We start from the raw sequence: 16399 nt of genomic DNA on the forward strand, positions 1-16399 counted from the left end.
AATGGCCAATAATTTAATTATGCCTACCTAATAAAACCTTCATAAACTCCATAAATGACAGGGTACAGAGCTTCTCCAGGTTGGTGAACACAATAAGGTATTGGTGCACCCAAAGAGGACATGAAAGTCCATGTCCCATACAAGTTTCCCATCTTGCCCTATGCATCTCTTCTATTCGGCTCTGCTCTTTTTGGGCTATAGTGAGTGCTAATAAACAAGTGATAGTAATTCAAGCTCTTTCCTGAGTTCTGTGAGTCATTCCAGAAATTAACCTGAGGAGGCAGTTATGAGAAACCTCAACTTTGTAGTTAGCTAAGCAGAATTGTGGGTAGCCAGGGTACTCCGTTAGTGGTTGGTATCTACACTAGGGGCAGTCTTGTAAGATTGAGAGGTCAGGATAGTTACTATTAAAACTGAATTTAACTGTAGGAACCCAGTTGATGTTGGAGAAATGGAAAATTGGTTGTTGGTGTTGAAAAAAATACCATGTATTTTGTGTGTCAGGGAGGATAAAAACCTCTAAACTGCCTACTCTTCTGACCCTGTTTCCTTATCTGAGAAATGAGCATCAGGCTTCCTTTGCAAGGTTATTGTACAACTCAGAAAAAAAAAAGTGTCAACACTAAATAAAGCTTGACTTTAATAGGTGATCAATCAATTATATCAATAATTATTTTTGCTTTATCATTTTTATAATTCTCATTTTCAAATGTGTTTTGTAATTTACTTACTGAAGGACTTTGTATTATTACCAATAAAATAATTATATCAAGAGAAAATAATCTAAAATCCCTTTACATTATGTGCCTTTATTTAGGTAAATGGTTTAGTAAAAAATAATTGTCAGGAAATTAATCATAAATAAACTACCAAAAGCTGATAGTATTTTGTAAATAAGGAAATGAGTCTAGGAAGAGGTAGAAACTATTGATGTTTCCATAAAATTTCCACTGCACCTCTGGAAGGTGACTACATTAGTCGCTGAAAATTTGTGATAAATAGTGACTGTTGAAGACTTACCAGACTTCCTTGTATAAAGAGGCATGCCACCATCTGCCTCATTTAAAATTATCTTTTTATTTCTTTGTTTAATATGTCTATCTCATTACTATCAGTATGTAAGTTTTACAAGAGCAGAATCCTATTTTTAATTTTTTTTTTCAAATTTTTATTAAGGTATTATATGTGTACATATCTTACCATTGCCCCCCACCCCCACCCCACTCCCATACATGCCCTCACCCCCCAATGTTTTGCATCCGTTGGTTACTCTTATATACATGCATATAAGTCCTTCAGTTGATCTCTTATTTCCCCCACCTCTCCCTAACCTTACCACTGTAATTTGACAGTCTGTTTGATGCTTTACTGCCTCTGTAACTATCTTTTTGTTCATCAGTTTATAATGTTTTTCATTGTCCCCAAATGAGTGGGATCATGTGGTATTTTTCTTTCATTGACTGGCTTATTTCACTTAGCATAATGTTCTCTAATTCCATCCAAGTGCCTACAAATGGTAGTAATTCCTTCTTTTTTACGGCAGCATAGTATTCCATTGTGTAGATGTACCATAGTTTTCTGATCCAGTCATCTGCTGATGGGCAACTAGGCTGTTTCCAAATCTTAGCTATTGTAAATTGTGCTGCTATGAACATAGGCCTATTTTTAATTTTTATCACTCTATTTCTAGCACTTAGAAAAAAGTTCAATAAATGTGGAATGAATGAATTAATAAATGCCCATACATACAACTTTTGAAGATGAAAACTTACAGGTTTACGAGTTGATGAAAAAGTACCACAGTAGATGGATGCATTTGACATAAAATGGTCATTAGCTTCACTGCAATTTGGTCATCAACTATATATTTTCTTCAAAATTACAATGAAATGACCCAAGCTTTTGGTCTTAGGTGGGAAGATGCAGATATATTCTTTAGTATGTGGTAGTCTAGGCTGTAACTCCTTTTCCTTGGGTCCTTTGAAATAGGTAGCTTTACTACACAAATTGAACACCTGATCCCAACTCATGCCCCCACCAAGAAGTGGAAGAAAAATAGTGTCAGTAATAGCTCAAACTGCTACACTTAAGGGGAACTGTCTGTCTCTCCACAAGTTTCACCCCATTCCTCAATTATTTTGAAGAATATTACACATGCTGATAAGGCTGTGGATATCAGGGCCAGATATGAAGCAGAAGGTATCTTCCATATTCAGGGAAATAAGCTATGAAACAGCTCCATGCTCCCACCAGACTCAATGCTATCATAATGTAGTCTTCCTGCTTGGGAACCAGTAATTTAGGAGAGCATAACTCCTCATGCATGGGTGTGGGGAGGGATTACAGAAGGAGGTTATTGAGACCCTTATGCTATTTGCTACAAGTGCCTGAACTACCTCAGGGTCCTCTTTTTTTTTGCTATCTAGATGGGTACAATATAGCCATACACAGAAGGGCCCACATTATCTGCTTCACTTCAGACCCACAATCTTGCCTTTCAGATCTTGAGTCATGCCCCCACTGGTAAAGGTGAAATGACTGAATTTCTGCATAGATTTGGGGAATCTGAGTGAAGAGATGACTTATATCTTTGTCCACAGATAGCCCCTTGAGTTGTAGAAATCCCCATAGAGTTCCTTAGGCCCAGGGTAGTATAGGATCAATAGATTAGAGGTGGCTATGCAGGAAGTGGTGTCTAGGCAAACAGACCGTATATTTCCTAGAGTTCCACAATCCCAGTAAAATATAGGAAGAACTAAAATTTTCCATAAGCTCAAGACATGAAAGGAAATGAGGAAGAGGTGGACTCAGGACGTATAGTGTTGGGCATGAAGAAATCCCCAGGATTGATTTCTATGGATTGATGTTGAGAAACCAGATATGAAGAGTGCTATCTCAGTGAAAATATCATGAATGAATAATAATACAGAACCGGATGATGCACCTCCCACAGCAAGCCTTTTCTATAATCTCTTACCCACTAACTCTTAGTTTAGATGCAGCCTCAGAGATCAATGGAGACAGGGTGTTGAACTGAGTGGAGTTTTTAAATAACTGAAATTTAGTTTCCATCATTTGGAAGCCAGGAGCTCAGTAAATGAAAATTAAATTGTTACATAAAAATAAAGTTGCATTCCTTTATTTGGCAAATGGGATTTTATACCCATTGTGGAGGTATTTTATTCTACAGAAAATGATGTCCTTTATAAACTCTATCTACCAGGTTTAAAACCTGAGGCAGCAATAAGATAGATACTGAGGAAAAATCATTCATGAGCTTTGGCATCTATTGAACCTGGATTTGAATTATGGTTCTGTAACTTACTGCCTATGTGAGTTTAGCAAAAAAAATTTTTTTTAAATTTTACCAAATATTCCTAGGCCTATGTTTTCATCCATAAATGTGGGGAAAATAATATACTATCATGGAATTTTTTGGAGGACAGATAAGGCAAATGGAAATACTTAGTTCTATACAGGATGTATGATCAAGTCTACTGTCCAGTTGGTAGCACTGATGAGGATTGGCTCAGTTTAGGAATGGGTAGACACTGGAAATAACTGGGTTTTGACATTGCATGGTCTGCATTTCTGGATGTGGCTCCCAGCTTCTTGCCATGTCCAGAGTCAGGAGACTCAGGATCTCCTGAGAGAATGACCAGGATGGCTGGTCATCAAAGCTGTGTGGTTCTCACCCTAGCTGGTTTGGCTCAGTGGATTGAGTGTCAGCCTGCAGACCGAAGGGTCCCGGGTTTGATTCCACTTAAGGGCACATACCTTGGTTGCAGGCTTCTCTTTAGCCCTTGCCCTGGTCAGGGCACATGCAAGAAGCAACCAATTGATGTGTTTCTCTCACATCCATATTTCTCTCTGTCTTTCCCTCTCTCTTCCACTATCTAAAAAAATAAAAAATAAAAAAAAATAAAAATCCATGGAAAAATATCCTCTGGTGAGGATTAAAAAAAGCTGTGTGGTGCTCTAGCAATATTCTCATTCCCTCAGGGCCTACTAGTTCAGTATTAAAGGGTGTGGCTTTCTAATCAACTTTATATCCCCCTCAATTATTTTTTTAAATATATTTTATTGATTTTTTACAGAGAGGAAGAGAGAGGGATAGAGAGTTAGAAACATCGATGAGAGAGAAACATCGATCAGCTGCCTCCTGCACACCTCCTACTGGGGATGTGCCCGCAACCAAGGTACGTGCCCTTGACAGGAATCGAACCTGGGACCCTTCAGTCCGCAGGCCGATGCTCTATCCACTGAGCCAAACCGGTTTCGGCATCCCCCTCAATTCTTATACTAAATCCCAATAACTTAAATATTCTGTTATCTTAATTTCTCTGCCTTGGAAAAATGACTAATTGACTAAATGAGCAACTTATTTACATCAATAAGTATAAAATAATTTTCTTTCCAATTACCATGTGGCAGGCATTGCACTAGCCAGAAAGGATAAAATCATGAATAAAATAAAGTCCTTACTCTCAAAAAGCTCAAAATGTAATATGAAAGACAGACATAAATTAGAAGAACATATGATGTGTTCAATAAGGAGAAGTGTATTCAGGATACTATGGGCTTGGCATAAAGGTTAGAGAGCAGAAGAGGAATAAAGCTGCTAATTATTGACCATACATTATTTTCATACTACCTTTAACAAGAGGAGTTACTGAATCCATTTAAGAGATGGGAAAACTAGAAATCAAAGAGTTAGGTGACAAGTCTAAATTCAGTGATCTAGTCAAGAGTGAAGCTGAAAAAAGGAGCCAGCTAGGCCAGTCTAAATCCAGAGCCCACACTTTGTCCTCTGCCCCAAGGCCCCTTAGTATCTACTTAATAGAACGAGGACAAGAAACAACCCTGCTGCCCAACTCCAACACGCCTTAATCATTTCCTCTACAGTGACTTCTACCTCTGCCACCAGATAACTCCGAAAAAGTCCATTATCATCCATGGAGAGGGTTTTTCAAGTTGTTTATTTTCCCCATTATGAGTATTGTTATTGTTTTTATTTATGCCTTCCTTGCCAACTATAAGAACTTTGACAAATTTACTATACATTTTTATTACTTCTTAAGATCTAATTAGCTTATATATTAGAGTTTATGTTTCATTCTGAAACTGTCTAGAGACTCATTGGTGTGATAGGTATAATATAAATTTTAGTAGTTATCATGATAAAACCTCAACTAACACTTAAGCATTGTAAAGTTATAATTTGGGAAGTTTCTGGAAGAACCTGAAATAACTCATGTCATGAAATATCCCATTATTAGTGGCTGCTGGGCTGGTTTCCGTAATATATGGTGCTTTGTTCATTTTCACCCTGGCTCTCCTTCCACACGACTCTATGTTGACAGGCAAAAGCAATTAAAGTCACTGTTTTGGAACTCAGTTCATCTTCTCTATGCCTCCTCCTCATCTTCTCTCTCCATCCAATCTGTCAATAACACGCACAGTGCTCTGGCCTTGAGCTGGCCTCAGCAGAGCCTAAGAAAGAGAAAGAATTTTGAGGAAACAGGGAGCCCTGCCATGGAGTATGAAGGACTTTGCTCTAGGACTCAAAGGCCCTAGAGGCTGCCTGTGCTTTCTGGTACTTGGAGATATATGTAGCAGCAACTCAATCACAAGCACAAGTGTGCATACTCTCTTAAGGACCAAGATCAACAGAGAAGTAGAAAGCTAGCCATTGGTAAAAGGAGGCAGCAATAGGGATGCTGAAAAAGGCTACTTCCAGTTCTCAATAGATGCCATAAGCCTGGGCAAAGGCAAATAGAAAGAGGAACATTCAAAGCTACATCATGGCTTTTTTTCTGATATTTATAGAGTAATATGTTGCACACACAAACAGAAATAGACTTCTACAACAAGATACCTGCCATGTTGAATGGGTATTGCAGAGAACTGTCTTATTTGAATCTTGACTCTAATAAATAAGTTTAATTCATTAAGCTATTCATTTAATGCCTATAGGGAGTGATCTTGTTTTAAAAATCATTCTCAAGTTATATTAAATATACAAATTTTAAATGTGCACCTTGGTTAATTTTTACAGATGTATACACCTGCATAACCACCACCCTCACAAAATATAGGTGCCCATTACCCCAATAGTTCTCCAGTTCTTCCTCCTGGATGGATTCTTTACTACAGGATTTTATAAAGTTGATAATATGTTTTGAGAAGTGAATAATCCCACATTCTGAAATGGTAATATAAGAGGTAATAATATAAAGTGAATATACTCTGTTTGGGGTTTTTTATTGTTGTTTTTGTTTTGTCACTTTCCAGATCCTTCTCACCAGGAAATCAAGAACCACTCAGTCAGGGTTACAGTGGGAATGGGTCTGACGCAGTCTAAATCTTTATCTGTAGGTATTTCTTTTTGCCTCGGTTTCTTATTGCCTATCCCAGCAAGTCAACCTCTTATATCAAGGCCCCTGCCAATGAGATTTATATATTTGTTCAGGACAAACTCCTTAAGATGCAACACTTTTCCCCTTGGTTTAAATAGAAGGAGTTATTTTCTTCTAATATAAACCCCCAAATACTGGTAGTGACCATAGAATGTTGTAGCTCTCTAATTCATAACTGTGATACTTGGTGTCTTTCTCCTGTGGTAGTCCCATTGTTTTTGTAGGGTCAACAGTGTCTCCTCTGGTGCTGAGTGGCATTTTAAACCTCTTTTTTTTTTTTTTTTCAGGTGGCATCACTCCCTGCTTGGATTCTCCATTTACAGAGTGCTGTAAAACACCCTGTGTGATACCACTAAACACTCTTCCCACAGCAACAGCTTCCATGGAACAGCTTCCATGGTGATACGGTGGTGATGTGTTGTCAAATACCTAATGCACTATATTATTACTATACTGTATTTAGCTAGAGTTTTGTATTTTATTAGGTATTTTACCATATATTAAATTCATAGAATTATACTGTGAAGATAGGTATTCTTTTTAGCTTCATCTAATACATGAGCAGTAGGAGATTTCAAAAAAGTTAAACAATTCTGCCAACACAAGGCAGCGCTGGTGTTTTAAGTGTATAAATACACTATTTTTATCTCCAAATCGGGTGGGGTACAATCCAGCTGCATGAAATCAGGCAGCTGTCTCTATTTCTGTTGGTTGTTGGTATTTTTAACATTATCTAGGGTTCAAATGCATGGGACAAATTGTCGAATGATAGAACTAAGGGACAGAGGTTTAAGGAAAAGCAGCTGTAGATGCAAAAACTCCGTATCACATTGCTATCTCTGCTCTTCTATTGAAAGTGTCTTCTTAAATTACAAATGTTATCATATAAATCTCTTGCTTAACATTTCTATTGTCTTTTCTTCCTCAGACACAATTAACAACTCCTAAGTCAGCTAAAGAGGCTTGATGACCTGAGACATTTCCAGATCATCTTTTCTTTAGCCCTCCCACACACTCTCTCAAAGTCTATACTTTAGCAAATCTGGTCCTTTTTTTACTTCCTCTTTCTTGTTTTCAGGCCTCTGGGAACATTCTATTCTCTATCTCAGCAATTTCCAACCTTATTCATCTCATGGTACACATAAATTAATTTCTAAAATTCTGTGGCACACCAAAAAATATATTGTATTTTTGCCAACCTGACAAAAAAAAAAAGGCATAATTTTGATTCAGTCACTCTGAAAAGCTATTGTTGTGTTGGTTGTTGTCATTTTTTATTTGATATTCTAGGGGAAAAGAGGTCAGTGTCCATGACTACATAGTCAGGTATTGCATGTTTTAAAAATTCTGTGGTGTGCCAGTGTCCTGTAGTACATTGGTTGAAAACTGCTGCTCTATCTGGTTGAAATACCCCTATTTTTTGGTCTGTTGACTTTGATATCAAACCAAGGTTCAGTCACCTGCCACTGAAAGCCAATAATCAAGAGAAAGGAGCAGATAGAGAAAAATTTGGTTTATTCAAGAGCCGGGAGCTTAAGAAGATGGTGGACTAATGTCACAAAGACCATCTTTTTTTTTTTTTTTTAATATTTCTTTATTGATTTCAGAGAGGAAGGGAGAGGGACAGAGAGATAGAAACATCAATGATGAGAGAGAATCATTGATCGGCTGCCTCCTGCATGCCCCCCACTGGGAATTGAGCCCACAACCTGGGCATGTGCCCTTGGCCGGAATCGAACCTGGGACCCTTCAGTCCCCAGGCCGACGCTCTATCCACTGAGCCAAACTAGTGAGGGCCACAAAGATCATCTTAACATCTCAGTGCAGACAGGGCTTTTGATGAGTGGGAAAAGGGAAGGCAGAACAAAAACAACAACATAAAACAGAGGGCGGAAAGGTTGTGAGCTCATTACAGGTTCTGTGTGTGAGTCAGCTCAGTCTGCTGGCATAGCCACCTCAGAGCCCGTCAAGAGATGATCTGGTTTTTGTCTGTGGAAGGTGAGCAAATCTCCAGGAGTTGCAGTGCCTGAAGGCTGAAGTCAGCTTCCTTTGAGCTTAGTTCCTAGAATCCTTTATGCAAAGAGGTTATTTTTCCGTAGCTACATGTGAAAAAATTACAACTCATCATTTACAGAAACAATGTTAAAAGAATGGTGGGGTGGGTTATGACTTCATCAAAGTTTACAAATCACTTGGTTTTAGAAGTCTTGAGGACTGAATGTGATAATCCATGCGAAGTACTTTATTTCTTCAGAACTCACTCTAGGTAGCACTGTAAAAACTAAGCCAAAAGCAATCTGCTGCAGTGGAAAGAATGTGGGCATGGACTCTAGTATCCCACAACCTTGGTTCTCATGCTCGCTCTTCCCCAGATGAATGTAGGTGAGTCATTTAATATCTTTACATTTTAGTTTGTTTCCATATGAAAAACGGGTAAGGTAATGACTACATGCAAGAGTCTCTGCAATAATTGAAAAAATACACATGAGTGAAATGAGCACTCATTCTTTTTGTGTGCTGTTAGCTACCCTGTCACTCTATTTGTGCCTCTCCCTGGTCCTAGTAGTTCCCTTTCTCCTGGTTGATTAAGCAATAGCTTCCCAAATGACCTACCCCTTAGGATATCTATCAAACCACCAATATATGGTCTAAAACCACTCTAAAGTGTTATTTCTCCCTTCAGGTATGCATTTTAATGGCAGTACTTGAAAACCTACAAGCCTTAAACAAACCAAAAGAAATCATTGTTTAATAGTGGAATTTGATTGTGACAGGGGACAAGGAGCTGGAAGGGATTTTAAATTTCACTGCGTGCAACCTATTCGTCTTATGGGTGAGAAAACTCTGAAGTAGAGAAGGGAATAATAGGTGTCACCCAACAGCCCAAGGTCCATAACTCAGGCATCAACTCAGATTAACAGATTCATAACAGCATGTTCTGCCTAAAGGGCCATGTGCTCTGAGGAAGGCTCAGCAGCAGCTACCATACCATCAACAACAAAGATGTTCTGTCCTTACCCAACACTCAACCCAACAGCAGTTGGGTCAGCTTCCTGGCCCCCAGGATCCACAGCAATACTTTTTTTTTCTGAGCATCTCATCCTAAAGAACAGTATACTAAATTGATACTTTGCACCCAGAAGTGGTGAGGAAAATGGAAAATACTCACTAATCAACTACTATTAAACAATTATGTATTATTCAAGGATCATTATATTACAAGAGGGGATGAATCAGCTTAATACTTACTTCACCCCACACAGGATTAGCAACCAAGCCTTAAAAACATAGGCTGTAACAAGTTGTCTAGTCCTATATCATTTTTCCTCCATCCCAAGCTAGCTAGTACAGAAGTCATAGAAAAGACTGTCATCACTTTAAGTATAGGCCTTATGACTGAGTCAGAATCTCGGACTTTAGTTTCTAATGAGAGAAAGTAAGCAATACCAAGAGCTCATCAATAAATGTATTTTCTTAGGCCAATTTAGAAAACCGTTGAATGTATATAGTTCAAGTGACCTACAAAATCTTGTAACTTAATATAACCTGAGCTTTTTCAACCCACATTGGTGGCCTCCAGCTCTGCCTCTCAATTTGTCATCTCTCAGGCCTAGCTTATTGCTTTCGGTGCTACAGGGTATCAGTTGGATCCCTGTTTAAATACCTAAGCCATTCTGAGTAGCCCGTTCTTTTGTGGGAACCACTTCCAAACAAAGGAAGATAGGAGAGGAAAAGAGATTACCTAAGAGAATAAATGATTTAAAACTCTAAAACCAAGAATGGCGGGGAGGGGGGGGGCGCAGAGGGGAAGAATCATGGAAACAGTAAAAGAAAAGTGGGGAGATTATATTTCAGAGACATCAAGGGAAAAAAATAAAGATGATGAGAGGAAACTGTAATAAAATTGTCAAAAGAAGATCAGAGAGCAGGCAAACTAAGAGAGTTAAATAAGAATTTGCATAAAAAAAATTACAAAGGAAGAGATCTAATGAAGACTATTGGAAAATAAATGAACATAGCAACAAGAAGGGTACTGCAAGGAACAATACATCATGGTACTGTGAAAGGAAAAACATCAGAGAGAAACGGCAGAGTGAGGAAAATAAAAGAGAGAAAATAATTTAAAGTTCAGCCCACAGAGGAACCGAGAAGATGGAGATAAAAAGGATAAAAGAGGCAGTAAGTGACAGATACTAATACAATACACAGAAGGCATGAGAGAACCATTCAAAGCATAAAAGAGTGAAAGTAGGTGACAGGCATGGGCATGAAAGAAATGCATGCTCCTCATAAGCAGAGCATTTTTCAAAAAAAAAAATCTGAGAAAGCATTCAATATTGTTTTAAATAGCATTGACAGGATGATAAAGGTATCTTCAGAACTGTAATTAAGAATTTATTCATGCATAAAAGCAGCAACTACAATATTAGAAAAGTAAAGTCAGGGACCTTTATATCTCCATAAATATCTGGAGAGGCAACTCTGACTGTCTGCATGCACAATTTAGCTGTTATCTACCTCCCTAAAGGAAGTATCCTGGGATTTTGCATTTAAGTATCAAAGGAAAATGGTTTTAAACTTTTTCTTCATCCATATGACATGAATTTCAGGACATTTGGAAAAACAGGACTCAGTTCTAAGTATATGGCTGTCTATAATATGGTAATTTTCTTCTAATGTGCCCTTCCTCCAGCTCCAAGACTCAAGCAAAATAAAGTTTAAAAAAAAAAAAGTCTGGGTAATCCTAGTTTCAAGAACCTAAGTGTCATCACCTACTTATCCAGGGTATTTCTTATTGTGGACATACCTGCATCAGAGCAACCTTCACACACACTTATCAGAACATTGCTTCCAGATAGAAGACATTCACTCCTACCTAAACCATGGGGCCATCTAGATGACCTTCCGTTATATTTTAAGAGTCTCCCAGGTTTGTAGCATCACAGAATGTTAGATTAGAAAGGGCCTGAGGATCTGAAATAGTCCACGCTCTATGTCACAGAGGGCGAGGTCAACAGTGGTAACTATCTTAATCCAAAGGTGACACCAGCATATCATAATCCCCTCCACAGTGTTAGGAGGAACACAATTAAGTATATTATACTTAGATAGATTGTATAAAACATTTCTTGGATATATATATGTCATGAGAAATAAAGCAGAAGTGGAGTACTCAGCTACAAGAAAAATTCAAACATATTTTATTGCATTAGTCCAGAAGCTCCCAAACTTTCTGGGTTCTCAGTGCCTTTAATGTCTCAGTCATTTTTCATGGCACTCTTGGGAAATCAAACAAAAAACGAACAGTTCAGTTTAACAAAATATGTTTAAACACTTGAAAAGTATTTATGTCTTAACAACTTATTACCTGACAGAAAAAATAATACACATAAAATAAATGATTAAAAGGAATGCTTATTTCATTCTTAACCTCAATACTGACTAATGGGCTGTGTGTACCTGTTGGCCATTGCACAACTTCTAAAGTTCGGAATCAGACATATTGCCATCCTTATTTCCTGGTCCACATCAATTTGCACATCACATTTGTTTTTTATCACAACTGCCAAAATGAAAGTAATCCTATCTAATAAAAGAATAATATGCAGCCGAAACCGGTTTGGCTTAGTGGATAGAGCGTCGGCCTACGGACTGAAGGGTCCCAGGTTCGATTCCAGTCAAGGGCACGTACCTTGGTTGTGGGCACATCCCCAGTAGGGGGTGTGCAGGAGGCAGCTGATCGATGTTTCTGGCTCTCTATCCCTCTCCTCTCTCTTCCTCTCTGTAAAAAATTAATAAAATATATTAAAAAAAAAGAATAATATGCAAATTAACCATCACTCCACTACACCCACAAGCCACGCCCACTAGCCATGCCCACCAGCCAATCAGGAGCGAATATGCAAATAAACCCAACCAAGATGGCTACGGCCACAGAGAGCAGGAGGGAGGCTTGGGTTTCAACGGCAATGGAGGAAGCCAAGCTTTCTGCCTGCCCTTGCTGGCCTAGGCCTCCACTCAGTGCTACAAAGTTTCAATGATAGAAGATACATAAACCCAAAAAGAAATGGTGGCAGCCACGGAGCTGGAAAGAGCAGGAGGTTAGGGTTGCCCACGGCGATGGACGAAGCCAAGCTTCTGCAGCCCTGGCCAGCCCAGGCGTCCACTTAAGGCTACAAAGTTTCAATTATAGAAGATACATAAATCCCAACAGAAATGGCTGCTGCCACAGAGCAAGCAGAAGGCTTGGCTCTGCTCCAGGCTACAAAGTTTCAATTGTAGAAGATAAATAAACCCCAGATACCAGGGCCTCCGCTTGGGTCACCAGGGGGCATGGCCAGCCTGCAAACCACCACAGGCCCCTTGCCCAGGCCGCCCCATGCCCCAAAGGAACCCCCACCCTGACCCGGGACACCCTTCAGGGCAAACCAGCTGGCCCCCACCCATGCACCAGGCCTCTATCCTATCTAATAAAAGAGTAATATGCAGATTGACCATCACTCCAACACACAAGATGGCTGCCCCCATGTGGTCAAAGATCCTGCCCCCATTCGGACACAAGATGGCCACCACAAGATGGCCAGCAGGGGAGGGCAGTTGGGAGGTACCAGGCCTGCAAGGGAGGGCAGTTGTGGGCGATCAGGCCAGCAGGGGAGGGCAGTTGGGAGGGACCAGGCCTGCAAGGGAGGGCAGTTAGGGGCGATCAGGCCAGGAGGGGAGAGCATTTGGGGGGGGACCAGGTCTGCAAGGGAGGGCAGTTAGGGGCAATCAGGCTGGCAGGGGAGCAGTTAGGCATCAATCAGGCTGGCAAGGGAGTGGTTAGGTGGTGATGAGGCTGTCAGGCAGAAGCGGTTAGGGGCAATCAGGAAGGCAGGCAGGCGAGCAGTTGGGAGCCAGCAGTCCTGGATTGTGAGAGGGATGTCCGACTGCCCATTTAAGCCCGGTGGGATCGGGCTTAAACGGGCAGTCGGACATCCCTTGAGGGGTCCCAGATTGGAGAGGGTGCAGGCTGGGCTGAGGGACATCCTCCTATGCCTCTAGCCCAGGGGTGGGCAAACTTTTTGACTCGAGGGCCACAATGGGTTCTTAAACTGGACCGGAGGGCCGGAACAAAAGCATGGATGGAGTGTTTGTGTGAACTAATATAAATTCAAAGTAAAGAAGCGGAAGGCAGAGCAAGAGAACCGGATAGAACAGCCGGATCCAGCCCTCGGGTCGTAGTTTGCCCACGGCTGCTCTAGTATGATATATGACACTAAAAGAAAGGTAGCATGATTTGCTGTTGAAACTGTGAAGCACCTCTAGCTAGTAGTTAACACATGTCCAATAAATGCCAACTAGGATCATATTTAACTCAAAAAATTTAAAATATCCCATCGTTCCCCTCTAAGTGCGCTGTGGTGTTGTGGAGCACCTTGGCACAGGGTCATGCTTGCAAGCAAATCTACAATGAAAACAAAGAAATAAACTAAGCAAACCAGCATGAACATATTTCTGAAAAGAGTGTGCATTCACCTCAAGAGGAGCCTTAGGTAGGTCCTTAAAGGGATATTCCACAAGAAGACATTGCTATCATAGGAGATGACAGCTCATGAATGCTATTGCCCCTGAAGACCTCTTCCAGTAGGACAAGATGCAGAGGGGAGGGCGATATTGATGATCCTGACCCTGTGCAGGCCCAGGTTAAAGTGTGTATTTGTGTTTTAGTTTTTAACAAAAAAAAATTTTTAAAGTTAATATAAAATAGCTTATAGAGTAAGAATATAAATAAAATATTTTCATACAGCTGTAGAGTCTGCTTTAAGCTAAATGTTATTACAAAAGACCCAAAAGTTTAAAAAATTTTAAAGTGTATAAAGTAAAAAGTTACAATACGCTAAGGTTAAATTATTCTTAAAGAAACTATTTTTATTAATTTAGTGCTGCCTAAGTGTACAATGTTTATTGTGCATTAATGAGTCAGGCCTTCCATTCACTCACCACTCACTCTCTGACTCACTCAGAGTAACTTCCAGGTCTGCAAGCTCCATTCACAGAAAGTGCCCTATACCGGTGTAGCATTTTTTATATTTTATACCATATTTTTACCAAATCCTTTCTATGTTTAGATACACAAATACTTATATTGTGTTACAGATGCCTACAGTATTCAGTATAGTAAGATGTTATAAGGTTTGTAGCTGAGGAGCAATAGGCTATACCATATTGCCTAGGTGTGTAGTAGGCTATACATCTATGTCTGTGTAAGTACACTTCATGATATTTAACAAGAATGGAATCACCTAATAAAGCATTTCTCATAACATATCCTTGCCATTGAATAACACATGACTGTATACTTATTATAAAATGGTGTAGGAAAGAGAAGGCTTGAGCTTATTTTTTTTAGTTAATCAACTCAAAAGGAGGCTTTCAAAGTTATTTTCTGAAGAAATAAATAAAAGAAAGATAGACCTTCAGCCTGGCATTGATTACACAATGATAATAAATGAAAGCTCTAAAGAAAAATTCATCAACTCCTCCTTAACTTGCAGAGAAAATGGGCCTCAAGTTAAATAAATAATTAAATAGATGGATGGATGATTGATAGATCGATTAAATAGGTATATAGATGAAATAGAACAAGCATTGATAGGATGAAATTGGAGTAAAGTTTTTAAAAGAAGTAAAAATCTTATAAAAGAACAAGCTGCATTATCAGTGAGATGGAGGCACTGAGATCCCTAGAACAAGGTTAGGAAACTTTGAGAATGTATGAAGATTGGAGAAGGGTGTGTAAGCAATTTTCAAGCAGTAAATTTATATAAATTAATAAAAGTGAGTTTGATACAGATTCTGGTCCACAGTTTAGAACCCTTTTCCAGAGTTTGTTACTGTTTCTTGCTTGCTTATTTCTTTAGTTACTACTTAGATTGCATTAATGACATAAGTTTCTCTCTTTCAATGTTAAGTTTCCGTTAATGCTGCTCAGAAAAGCATAGCTTGGATATGTCCCAGAGCCTCCAGATAAAAGCACATCTTAGCCAACACTTGCTTGGGGCCTTGTAAGGTCCTAAGCTACAAACTCAGTCAAGCCCACACAGATTTCTCACCTGCATACAGAACTATGAGTTAATAAATGAGTTTTGTTTAAGCCATTACATTTGTGGTAATTTTTTATGCATTAATAGAAAACCAGTACAATGGTTAACCAGTCTCCAGTATTATCCCTCTCAAATCTATTCTCCAAAAGAGATATCTGATTGCAATTATTCCTTGATTCCCAGGAACTTTCAAAGAAAAGTTTAAAAGCATAATGTCCAAGACCTCAACCAAATAGATTACCTGTGCTGAAATCAAATGGTGAACTTGCACTCTTGTAATAAGTCAGCTCTCATTCACATCCAATGATTACACCAAATACTCTGGTCCCTCCATGCTGCATTTATTTTTTTTCCATGCTGCATTTAAAAATGAAATCTGAGCCTAGCCAGTATGGCTCACTGGTTGAGAATTGACCAATGAACCAGGAGGTCTTGGTTTGATTCCTGGTCAGGGTATATGCCTGGGTTGCGGGCTCAATCCCCGGTATGGGTCATGCAGGAGGCAGCCAATCCTCTTACCATTGATGTTTCTATCTCTCTCTTCCTCTCTGGAATCAATAAAAATATATTTTAAAAAATAAAATCTGAACTTTTTGCTATTATCTGTTAGTTCCTACACAATCTGCTCCTCCTCTCTTCACTGAATTCATTTAGTATCACTTCCTCTTGCTTGATTACTAAATTCCAGCCAAACGTTTTCTCTTCATTCAGTCTTTGGACTGCTTCTTCCCTCTGCTTGAAATGCTCTTTTCCAGATCAGTGTTTGGCTACATAATTCTTTTTTGTTCAGATCTTAGCTTTAATGACACATCTTCAAAGACGCCCTTCCTCACCACTTGGTGTAAAAGAGCCCCTTGAGTCACTCTCACTTACCACATTTTATTTTAGTTATACCAA

Source organism: Plecotus auritus (assembly GCF_963455305.1).
Source record: "Plecotus auritus genome assembly, chromosome: 3".
In the NCBI taxonomy this organism is placed as follows: domain Eukaryota; kingdom Metazoa; phylum Chordata; class Mammalia; order Chiroptera; family Vespertilionidae; genus Plecotus; species Plecotus auritus.